This window comes from Anas platyrhynchos, chromosome 3 (assembly GCF_047663525.1).
Source record: "Anas platyrhynchos isolate ZD024472 breed Pekin duck chromosome 3, IASCAAS_PekinDuck_T2T, whole genome shotgun sequence".
Lineage (NCBI taxonomy): Eukaryota > Metazoa > Chordata > Aves > Anseriformes > Anatidae > Anas > Anas platyrhynchos.
In genome coordinates, this window is record NC_092589.1 from 75,556,136 (window position 1) to 75,569,058 (window position 12,923).

The window sequence follows — 12,923 nt, forward strand, 5'->3', positions numbered from 1 at the left end:
AGTGGGTGACATCCTTGGCTATGCTGGGGGGGCTGGAACTAGGTGATCTTCAAGGTCCCTTTCAACCCAAGCCCAAGCAATGATTAATAAGGCCCGATAGAGTCTCAGTTGGATCGGACAGTCAACATTTGCCTGTTGAGAATGGATATAACATCTAAAACCCACAAGACTATCACTGAGATCAAGGCATAAATATGTGCCTAGCTAGGATTTAAATGAAGAGAAAAGAATTTAAAAGAATGAACCACATTGTGTTGGATTAGAATGGGATTAAAAATAATGACTAAGATTTTCATTGGATCCCCTTAAGAAGTGAATGTCTGTCTAATTGAACAGTAATGGGATTTGAGTATCTAGTTCCCATAAGTGACTGAACATTCCAAACATAATTATTAATTGAAAGAAATAAAAAGCAGAACATGAGACAGAGAGTTGCATGTAGAAAACAGAAAATGAAAAATCTAAAATAAAAGCAAATGTTGCGCAAGGTGAAGCCATGAAAAGCATAAGCAATACCTGCTGTTGAGCCAAAGTGTTGCAAGAAAATCAGAAATGCATTTTTTTCAGCGTTTCTGTAAGAAAGGACTCAATACGTGCCGGTAACAATAGTGGAGGTTATACTGACACTGCAATGTTTGGGAAGATATGTGCCAATGACACAGACTCATGCCTTACTAAGAAACTTTTTGCCATATTTTTGAAGTGTTATTATTTTTTCAACATTTAGAAAATGTATTAGGAAAAAACAACGAACCAAACACCTCCCTCCCCGTGACCCAGAAAGAAATAAATATAACTAGTTTCTGTTCAAAGAGATACTTTTCTCGTTCTCGCTTTTCAGAGGCTATTGGCTCTCTTATTTTTTTTTCTTTTTTTTCAGTTCATCTAATCCTGGAGGAAAGTATGTCCACTGGAAAAATATTAACTGCATCAAAGTAAGGCAAAGAAACACAAATAATGCTTATTTAATGTTACAGTCCACTGGAGAGACAGTTACAAATAGGGACAGCTGACTCCCCCAGGAGTTCTCCAAAGAAAAGCAATGGCTTCCCTTAGTGCAGGGATTGTGAAGCAGTGCATCTTCTGTTTGCTGATTGGAATGGGAGGCTGCTTTGGAAGATAAATCATTGCATGGCCCCAGCTGTAGTGGACAGACCTTCTCCAGAGCCATGCTGGGAATAACAGAGGTTTCTATTACAGTGCATGACTTCAGAACTGCAAACAGACTCAAAACCATCAGAGAGGCTTGTGTGGTTTTCTGTCTATGTGACTGCTTAGTATGTCTGTTTGAAGATCCATGTAATGATTTATGTAGGTGATGAAGTTTCAGGAGCAAGTAGTCTTGAATTACAGTCCAAGATGTCTTTTTATTTCTTCAGCAGTTTCTCTGCCAGTCACACTATGCCTGTTTCTGTGATATAAGGTGACAGTAGTTGTGCTTCCTTCATTTTTTCCCCTATGTTAGCCAAAGTGAGCTATATTTGTGTGCTATATGAGTGTTTCCTCATCTCACATTTGCAGGAATTTTGTAAAAATAACTTGAATTTTGATGTTTTCAAGACAATACATAGTCTTATGAACACAAGAGTATGATTTCAAAATAGAACAAAGCAGCAACAGAAGATGACAAAACAGATGCTGTTTGGTTCTTACTTTGTCTGGTGGAAGGAGATAGGTGATTGCCTGAATGCCAGTGTCATTGCTTAGACTCTCATTTGAAATGCATGAGAATCTGAAAATTCCACCTTTATTTGAATTGAGTAACATTTCTGAACTGTCCAAAATTTATCTTAACAAAATCTTACGCTTAAGCAAATATGCTCACTTGACGATGTTCCAGAATGACAGGTTTACCATCTGGCTTCGTTATGTCTTGTTCTCATTCCAGTCCTCTAAACTTTTTTCTAAAGAAATTCCAGTGTAAAAGGGTTGGCATTAACTATTTGAAATACCAAAGCCAAAACTGAAGATTTTGGTGAGATACCTAAGGCTGCTTGAAAGGTGAAGAAAACGTTTTCATGTGGACTATGCTGATACTGCTTTGTGAATGTGAAAATCAGATACAATTAATCTTTATGTATTTTAAAGATCATGAATTAAATACATTTGTATCATAAGAACTAATGATCTTTGAGGTCTTTTCCAACCTAGGTTATTTCATGATTCTATGATTCTATAAACTGGGAGAGTAGAGGGTTAGATGTCCAAGTAAACTGATGGGTGAACTCCATGGTACAGACCTGCGTGGAAGCAGTTCTTGAAGAGCTGCTGCCTGTGGGCAGTCCTCGATCAGTTTGGGAAGGATGGCATCCTGTGGGAGGAACCCCATGTGGAGCAGGGGCAGGGAGTGACCATGAAGGAGCAGCGGAGACAAAGTGACCACAGCTCCTATTCCCTGTTCCCCTGCACTGCTTGGGGGTAGGACATAGAAGAGGGTGGATGGGGGAAGATGGTTTTGGTTTGATTTTAGTTTCTCACTGTTCTAGACTGCTAGTGTTAGGCAATAAATAACCTCCCTATGCTGAGTCTGTTTTGCCTGTGATGCTAATTGTTGAGTAATCTCCCTGTCCTCATCTCAACCCTTGAACCCTTTTCATCATATTTTCTCCCCTTTACCTTCGAGGAGAGGGAGTGAGAGTGGTTGTGGAGTTCAGCTGCCCAGCTGGGTAAAACCATGACATCGTACTTTCACCAAAGGGTGGGGGACAGACTATTCCTATGATCAGGGGCATTGGGGTACTGCTAAACAGTGGCAGCAAGTCACAAGTACATCAACAGAAAAGATTATGTGTATTGAGAAGATGTATATTTCCTCAGTTATATGTACTCAAGTGTGGAAACAGTAGCAGAGTACTTATACCTAAAATATCAGTGCTGACTATTTTGTCTCTATATAAACATGGATTAATTTATTGTTCCTTGTTACTCAGGGGTCAGTTTTGAGACTGGTACTATTTAACATATTTGTTGGTGATACAGACAGTGGGATTGAGTGCACCCTCAGCAAATTTGTGGATGGCACCATTTGACGTACTGGAGTTAAGGGATGCCATCCAGACGGACATGGACTGGCTTGAGAGGTGGGCCATGTAAACAACACGCGGATCAACAAGGCCAAGTGCAAGGTCCTGCACCTGGGCTGGGGCAATCCCAAACATGAATGCAGGCTGGGCAATGAGTGGATAGAGAGCAGCCCTGTGGAGAAGGACTTGAGTGTAATGGTGGATGAGAAGCCTAACATGAGCTAGCAATGTGCACTTGCAGCCCAGAAGGCCTAGGTTGCATCAAAAGTGTGACCAGCAGGTCGAGGGAGAGGATTCTCCACCTCTACACTGCTCTTGTAAGGCCCCACCTGGAGCACTGCATTCAGCTCTGGGGCCCTGTGGTGGTTCTGCTTGAGTGGGCAGCCGAGCTCCACCACAGCCACTCTCTTACTCCCCCTCCTTAAAGAGGAACAGGGAGAAAATATGATGAAAAGGGCTCAAAGGTTGAGATAAGGACAAGGAGATCACGCAGTAATTATTGTAACGGGCAAAACAGACTCGGCATAGGGAGACAGTAAGATCTGTTGCTTATTACTAACAAGCTAGAGAAGTGAGAAACAAAGGAAAGAAACCAAAAGCACCTTCCCCCCCCCCCCCCCCATCCACCCTCTTCCACCTCCTCCCCCTGAGTGGCGCAGGGGAACGGGGGAATGGGGGTTATGGTCAGTCTACAGCACTTCTTCTCTGCCGCTCCTTCTCAGTCACTCTCATCCCCTGTGCTGTGAGGTCCCACCCATGGGATGCAGTCCTTGATGGACTGATCTGGCATGGGCTTCCCACAGGCAGCAGCTCTTCCAGAACTGCTCCAGATATGGGTCCGTACCACGGGGTCCATCCCTCAGGAGAAAACTGCTCCAACCTGGGTCCCCCACGGGCAGCAGCTCCTGCCAGGTCACCTGCTCCTGCGTGGTCTCCTCTCCATGGGTTACAGGTCCGGCCCGGAATCTGCTCCAGCAGGGGTCTTCCACAGGCGGCAGCCTCCGTCAATACAGGGCCACCTGCTCCACCATGGTCTCCTCCATGGGCTGCAGCGTGGAACCCTGCTCCACGGTGGTACTCCATGGGCTGCAGGGGGACATCCTGCTTCACCATGGTCCTCACCACAGGCCACAGGGGACTTCTGCTCCGGTGCCTGGAGCACCTCTCCTCCTCCTTCTACACTGACTTTGGAACCTGCAAGGCTGTTCCTCACTCCTCTCACTCTCCCAGCTGCTGTGTGGCACAGTGATTTTTTTTTTTCCTGTCTTAAATATGCTCTCACAGAGGCGCAAAACAACATTGCTTATTGGCTCGGCTCTGGTCAGCAGTGGGGCCCTTGCCAAACATGGGGCAGCTTCTAGATCCTTCTCACAGAAACCACCTCAATGGCCCCCTGCTACCAAAACCTTGCCACGTAAACCCCCAACAGGCCCTCTGCACAGGAAGGACATGGACTGGTTGGAGTGGGTCCAGAGGAGGGCCATGAGGATGATCAGAGGGCTGGAGCACCTCTCCTATGAAGAAAGGCTGAGAAAATTGAAGTTATTTAGGATACAGAAAAGAAGGCTCTGGCTTAGGCCTTCTTGTACTTGAAGGGAGCCTACAGGAAAGATGGAGAGGGAGTGCACTACGCTTTATCAGGAAGTGCAGGGATGGGACAAGGGATAACACTTTTAAAATAAAAGAGGGTAGATTTAGATTAGCTATAAGGAAGAAATTCTTTGCTCTGAGGGTGGTGAGGCACTGGCAGAGGTTGCCCAGGGAATCTATGGATGCCCCATCCCTGAAAGTGTTCAGGGCCAGGTTGGATGGGGCTTTGCGCAAGCTGGTCTGGTGGGAAGTGGAAAGTATCCCTGCCCATGGCAGAGGGGTTGGAATTACGTAATCTTTAAGATTTCTGATTTCTTTCAACCTGCAGCATTCTATGATTATATGATTCTGTGATTCCTGTCTCATTTGTATCCATTTTCTATTTTTTTTTTTAATTATTATTTTAAACAAAATCTTGGTTAATTAAGAATGCTGAAGAAGTGCTTAGTTCACCTAGGTTTCTAGGTGATTGTCAGGGAGCAGTAAAGGGAGGCTGCTCCACAGGGGAAAAGGGATCAAGGGTCAAGAGTGATGTCAGGGCCAGCAGTACTGGAATAAAGTGAGTGATGGCGGCCAGGGTTAGCCAAAAGTCTGATGATTGCCAGACAAGTCTGTAGTGATGAGACAGGTCTGAGGTCAAGACAGGAAGTCAAATCTGTAAGCCAGGATCAGTGTCTGGATCAGAAGGGTATGTGGCCTGGCAAGGGTATGGATGCACTGTAGCTTAGGAAAGGACCAAAAGCAAAAGCCCAGGATTATATGCAGCTTCATAGCAAAACTTATCTCCCAGTTTTCCACACAGCTTTCTGATTTAATGCCACTCAGTTGCACCAAAACCTGTTCCTGAACTCAGGTAGCCAGAATCCTGGGGCATGGAGGGAAGAATTGCCAACAGAATGTGAGAATGCCTTATATGAAAGGAATAAAACAAGAAAACATAGTTGAAAACATAGTTGAAAACATAGTTATGTCATTGTAAAAGTTAATAGTGCACTAAATCTTGAATGCATCATGTGATTTTGGTTATCTTATTAGAAAACAAAAAGAAAAAAAAAGAAGAACAAAAAGAAGTAAAGATAATGGTGGCAGAGGTACTACAAATGGTTTCTGTACAAACAAGATCAAGCAGATGATTATATAACATGGAAAAGAAAGAGATGATTATTTGGTAGATTCAATAAACCAATATACATGTATCTATCTGATACAGTTATCCTCAGATGTGGAAGCAGTGGCAGGGAAGAGTTGGTGACTATGTCTCATGTCAGAAAATACCAGAGGAACTTAATGAAATTAACAGGCAGCAGGCTTAAAACACGCAGGAGAAAGAAGTCCTTCTTTCCACAGCAGACTTAAACCTGGGAATCTGTTTCCTCAGGATGTTGTAGAAGCTGCAAGTGTGTGTGTGAGAAAATGGCAAGCAGTTAGATGAATTCACAAAAGAACCTTGAAAGTGATGATTTAACATGGATGTACAGATGTAACCTTTGTCTCAGTATTTTTTTCTGCCATGGACTGACACTGGCTGGGAGGCCAATGCCATGGGAAGTAGATTGGCACACTCAGTTGTCTTTCACTCATTAGTCTTTCTCTAGCCTCTGTCAGATATTAGTTCTGTAGAGATTAAGGGAAGTCATACTTCAGTGTGGCTACCTGCAAGCTTAAAATGCAAAATACATATTCATCAAGCTTAAAATTTTGGACATAAAAGGTCAGAATTTAACAACTAGAAATGATTAATTTGGATGTGTTGACTAAGTGCTTTTTTGTTGTTGCTGTTCTTGTTTTGTTTTTGTGAGCTTAAGGATCTATATTTAAACATAAATTTAACATTCAAGAAACATCCAAAATCAGCAATAACCCAAAAAGGCCTGTTTCCTGAAAGTAAATTTGCTCTGACTCAGCCAGTCTAGATGTAGTGACTCTGCCCACCAAAAAGTTATATAGGAACACAGAGCAGATATGATATTAAAATGTTAATACTTATTTAAATGCCTAAATTATATCCAAGGTATAACTTATCAGCACTTTCCCCCCAAAACAAACAAACAAACGAACAAAAAACACAGGAAAAATAACTTCACAGAATCACAGAATCACAGAATTTCTAGGTTGGAAGAGACCTCAAGATCATCAAGTCCAACCTCTGACCTAACGCTAACAGTCCCCACTAAACCATATCCCTAAGCTCTACATCTAAACGTCTTTTAAAGACCTCCAGGGATACAAAGGAAAAAATTAAATGCATAGAAAAATTACTTGCATAGAAAGGAAAAAATTAAATGAAGAAGACCTGCCTATGAGGGTGGATATTGTAACCTGTTTTTTCTAACTCAAATGATAGTAAACTTTTACTTGATTCTCTGATTGGACATACTGTTAAACACAATATACTGTTATATTAGAAATGTGAGTCTTGCCCAAGCAAGACTGACTGTTTTTTCCCCTGTTAAATTCTGAACCACTCTGTTCCATCAATGTGCTATTGATAATATGATGTTCACCTGCCCTTTCATAAAAACAAAAGCATACCCAAAAGCATAACAAAAACAGGTAGATGGCTGAGTCTGGTCTACTGTTGAACAATTTTAGTAAAGAGGTGTAGTTCTGGAAGAGAACAGACATTAATATGTTTCTTATGCAAATTATTACTTCTAACAAGTACTCCCCAAATCATTACAATCCAATATTGGATTCCCTGTAACAAAATGGAGTTGCTAAGCAACATGAATGGTCAGCCTTTTTATTGTGGGAGCTGACTTTAAAGAACTTTATACATATATATTCTCTGAAATTCAAACTATTGCTATTTAAATACGATTTCAGATGTGTTAAACTAAGGTTTCATATCAACCAAAGAAAGTGAGAGACATCACTTAACTTTTGCTCTTGAATTCCAACCTTTTTCATTTTGGGACACATTTTCCATCACAGTTTTGTATGCAGAACCATCAGAGAACATTAATTAGCATGTTGTTAAGATGTAAGAGATTTTAATAGCACAACTGGAAGGTTGCCCATATGTCTCTGAAAAATTATAAACAGAGATTCTCTAGCTAAAACAGAAAAATAGATGGATAAATATGAAACTAATGTTATTTCTTCTGGTGGGGCCAGAATGTCAAAATGAATATCTAATGAATTCTCTTCATTTTTCCTTTTCTTTTCTTTTTTTTTTCTTTTTTTTTTAATTCCTTGAGGATGAACCATATAGAGCAGAAATAAATCAAATATCAGTTTTATAGTGGAACTTAAAGGAGGTTTAAAGTCATTTAAATGTAGAGTACATAAACAGAGTGAAGAGCTGAAGCTTTACATAAATAATTGTAAACAAAGTTTTTTTAAACTCATATTTTGCAGGCTGGGGTATAGCACAGTCTGACTTACATTATAAATCAGTCTTGAGTCATAGAATTCAGATCATGATGCTGCTCTTTGGAGAGTGGACCCAGGGCCACCTATACAAGGAGAGATTCAATGGGTTTGCCAATGATTTCATATCCATTTCAGATTGCCGCAAGTAAATTATTTTTTCCAACTTACTTATGTTAAAATTGTTTGTAAGGACTGGGCCAAGAAAGTTGTTCCTACAGAGTGGAACCAAAAGTTTCTCCAAATTTAAAATGATCAGATGAGTGGCTTTGGCAAAGGTCCGTCTCTGCAAAGCTAATTTTGTATGCGTAATATTGATAATATTTCAATAAATAAGGATAGAAAAATGACTGTGGCCTAAAGCAATGTGCATTATATTCAGCAATGACTCACGCTTACAGAATGCAAGATCAGGACTTATTTGACTGATGGATAGAAGAATATTAGCAAGGACACTGGGGTTAGCATGACTGTAGTGCTACAGGGGGTCTTTTAACTTCCATCTGTCAAGTGAAGCAAGCAGATGGGGCTTCCCTTTAACACCTCACTGAAGGGATAACAACTCTAACAGTGCAGACCTTGCCAAAGACGATGCTTACTCAATTGTGCATTTGGTCTCCCAGAAATAATTTTGTACCTTCAGTAACAAGTTAGAGAACTTGATCATCCATATAATATTTACAAAATTAGTGTCCTTAGAGAAGAGATTCTCCATGTTCATTTAAATAAGTGGTTTCAGAAAACACAGTAAAATTAAGTCAGTAATTACGTGCCCCATGTCCATGCTATGAACCAGAAAGGGTCACTGAGATGATTTCTAATTGCATCTCTTTTAAATGGATTTGAAAAGGCTGAATACTAGCAATGTTAATGTCTCAATCCATCAAAGACATGACCTGTGTCTATATCTCTAACAAAGCTGCAGTAATGGGGCAGTAAGTGTGTGTGGTCACAATCTTACAACTTCTTTTTTTCTAGTTTTTTTGATATGTCAAAATCTGAGATGAAATTCCAGAGAGCATTTGTATGCAATAGTGTGTTGCATTATTAAATATCTTTATAGTAGTTTGGAGTTTATGGTAGACTATTAGACTTGCCCAGCATTGAACATTGTTATCCTCAGGAATACAGTTTAAACTTGCCTCAAAAGCTTCGACAATTATATGTGCAGCATATTATGCCTCCCAGCAAATAACAAAGGCTGTAGATAATACTGCAAATACTGGAAAACTACACTAGAAAACAATACTGAAAAACAGTGATACATACTTAGGTGATTAGAGTGGGTTATGTGCCATTTAACTTTAATCTTTAGTTGTTAGATGTCCAATTGCTATGTCTTGGGTTCCTCCCTATTCAAGAGAAGAGGTCAAGAAACACTTGCCTTCTTTAGGCATATACTTGAGCATTGGTGAACTACCTGTGGAACATCAGCTTTTGGTATGGCATTTCTGAAAAACAACAACAACAACAAAACAAACAAACAAAAAACAATGACACATTGTTTTATAGTGCAGCCAATGGAATGACATCATGTTAATTTAGAGCCAGGTTTAATTACCCAACTTTTAGACTCACCTGGCCCAACTACATATGACTTAATTCAGTGATTATCACGATAAATAAGCCAATGAAAAGCTTCCAGCATAGGCTAGGTTACTTTTGATAGTTGGTTATTGATAGGTAGTATCATACTATACTACCACAGTACCATAACTTGGAAGCTGGATTTATAAAAGGAAAATCAGGAAGTGTACTGAAGTGAAAACAGCTAAAGACAGGGGAAAGCATTAGATATGATTGCTTCAATTTTACTGTTATAAAGTGTAGCATTCTGGTTACAACCAGAGACAGAATACTGGCCTAGATGGACCTTTTGTTCAGTTTGTGTTTACCTAAATGCTAGTTGTTGAAAATGAGCCTGTGTATGGCAGTACATCATTGTGATACTAAGGCATTTTTTCCTTCTATTTCCTTTCTATTTTCAGTTGAAACAAACATGTATGAATGTGTCACTGCTACTTTTAAATTTTTCATACGATCTCTTTGAAATTTCCATCTTGAACATTGAAAGTTCAAAGCTGTTGTTTTCAGGGATATGTCAAAACAGCAGTGAGGGATGGGATCTGGCTCTCCTGACTGCTAAATAATGATGATTAATAGCGATTAATGTAGAGAAGCATTGCCCTCTTCATTCAAAATAGCAGTAATTCCATTCCTAGTAAGGAGTTGAGAATGGCATGCACAATAGGATCCTTGGGATTAGCAGAGTGATTTCCCCTGATACAAGTACTTTCCCACTAATTCTGAGAAATGGAGTATATTGAAGAATAAAGTATAAAAGGTCTTTTGTTGAATTAAGGAAAGAAAACATGCCATAAACTGTGAGAAAATATGTAGTCTGTTTATGACAGCAATTGATTGACGGTAAGAGAAATTGAAATTAACAATTAACAGAAAGTGTCATTTACTTTTTAAAAAAAGTTTGTAGTGTTTGTTGTTTGGCTTGTGCAGCTGATAGCTCATTAAGATTTCATTAGAAAAAGCTAGTAGATGAATTCTGATTACTATACAAAAATGTATGTTGTATTCTTACCATATTTGTTGTAAAATGTGTTCTCTCTCTTTTTTATATATGTGATGTTTCATAGAAGTGTTAACACATAAACATTTCTGGGTTAAGGACAACCTTTTTCTTATTTTCTTGGTCCTCTGCAATGCCTAACTCACATTATCGTTAGTGGAAATATAAAACAAGTTATGACAGAAACAGCAGGCAGAAAGTAAAGATAAATGTGGAGGCTCTTAGTTCAGTCTTCACGTGCTATGATTACTGAAGAAGGAACAGTATTTAAACTTCTAACAGGAACAGCAAACCATAAACATCCAGGCTGATGTAAGTTGCCATGGTGATCTGCCACCCTCTGCAGATAGGCCTCTGAGTGTGGCGCAGGGCAGAGTACAGGCAGGAGTAATTCACAGTGTTGTATGCAGTGTTGTATCCAGTGTTGGACCTTACTAAACCTTAGGGAGATGTCTTCACTAGGGTTTGATAGAATGTCTCTCTTTCGTCAGTGAAATCTTTGTAGGAAGCACTTCAGCTTCTGTTATAGAGGATACGTGGCTCTTTCATCTTGTATCAGTAGGCTGTGGGAAGCAGTGAAGTTAGTTTCCTTGTATGACTCTTACAGTGATGGAAGGCAGCGATTTAGAACTTGATGGTTTCTGTCTCGGGGAAGAGATGGTATTTCTGATTGTGCATGTGAATAAGTTTTTGCAGAATGCCCAGTTTTGTTTGTGGTTTGTTTGTTTTTTGTTTGTGGTAGTCTCTGCACAACCAATGATGGGCATTAAACAGAGCTTCCAATGGAAAATGGCATTTCTTTCTAACTCTTTCAGAATATGTGGGACATGATAAATTTAAGAAAACTGTGTAAGTGCTGCTTCCAGATCTTAGAGATAAAGTGTTCCTGTGCCAAAACATTATTCAAATGTAATGAAAATTGCCTCCAAAGATGTTGTAGGTGGCGGAGAGACTGATAGCCCTGTTCACAACACTTCAATCTCCCTACCAAATACAGTTTAAAAATAACATGACACTGGTTTGACATAAATTGCTGCAGACTATACATTTGTCGTTCCTATTACTGAATAGAAACCAGGCATTATGAGCTGACATGCATTTCATTCAAGTATGTCTGAGACACTTAGACTGGAAAATAAATGAAACAGTCAATACTAGTGATGTGATTAATATAGAGTCTGGCTCAGGCTGACTTTACAAGTGTGCAAGAAATTGCCTGTTGGGCATCAGAGTATTTTTATTGTGCAGCAATCAGGGAATCAGGGCTATGAAAAGCAACTTCAACCTCAGCGAACCTTATTGTGAAGCAGCATCTTTGAGAAGCATTTGTGTTTACAGTAGAATTGAGTATGCTCTTTTATTTTCCTGATTTTATGTCTATAAATAGCAGATGTAACACTTCTGTTGCAAATACCTACCAAAACCAGACATGAATGACCCCTGTTAATATTTATACAAATGTCATGGGTTCTTTATATCAGATAATTTGTAGAGTACTCATTTTCTTTAACTGTGTGAGCAAATGCATTTACAAAGTGTGGGGGAATTACAGAAAATCACTAAACACTAAGGCCAGGTTGGATGGGGCTTTGAGCAACCTGGTTTAGTGGGAGGTTTAGTGGGAGGTGCATGGTGTGGAGGTTGGAATTAGATGATCTTTGAGGTCCCTTCCAACTCAAACCATTCTGTGATTCTATAATATTATATTATATCATATTATTATATATATATATATATATATATATAATATTATACATAATATTATATATTATGTATATAATATACATAATACTGTAGAAGACATATTAGGAAATGATTCTTATGAGTGTCAGTACTAGAAGCTTTTCTTTTCATAACCTTTGCAGAATAGTTATAAGTGCTCAGGGTGTTATAGTTTCTCTTCTTACTAAAGGACAAATCAGTGACATGAAGCTTAAATATAGCTTGTTTTACATGCACCTATATATTCATTCTGGAAGATAGGTCTAAGTAGTCAGTACTTTCATATGTATCAGTTTTGTATTTTTGTTGGGAAAACCTGCCTTGGGAACTTACTCTGATCATAGCACTCTGATCAAAATGAGCAAATTTTCCCATAAGAAAATCTCTGCTACCTTGAGTAAGCAAAACTAGCAGTGTAGAAGATGGCTTTTCCCAACAGAATCTTTGATCAAAATCCTAGAATAAGAAAAATCAGCAGGGTAAATGTAGCAGTGACCCAGGATGATATCCGTGATAAGAGCTCTAAATACTTTACAACTCACCAGAGAAGTTGGCTTTAAGCTCTAAATTTACATGTTTCATCTGCAAGAATAAAACCTCAGTCAGAAAATAGAAATAGTGGCATTCATGTT

At 39.3% G+C, this 12,923-nt stretch overlaps 1 long non-coding RNA gene across 2 annotated transcripts in view; it reads left to right on the plus strand.

Moving 5' to 3' along the window:
• LOC110351669 (uncharacterized) overlaps positions 1-2,496 on the plus strand; it is a 49,417-nt gene extending 46,921 nt beyond the window's left edge. For both annotated transcript variants that reach the window (XR_011808450.1, XR_011808451.1), the window contains one exon: positions 881-2,496. This is a non-coding gene — a long non-coding RNA (uncharacterized lncRNA). The remainder of the gene's footprint in view (positions 1-880) is intronic.
• The last annotated feature ends 10,427 nt before the right edge of the window (positions 2,497-12,923 follow it).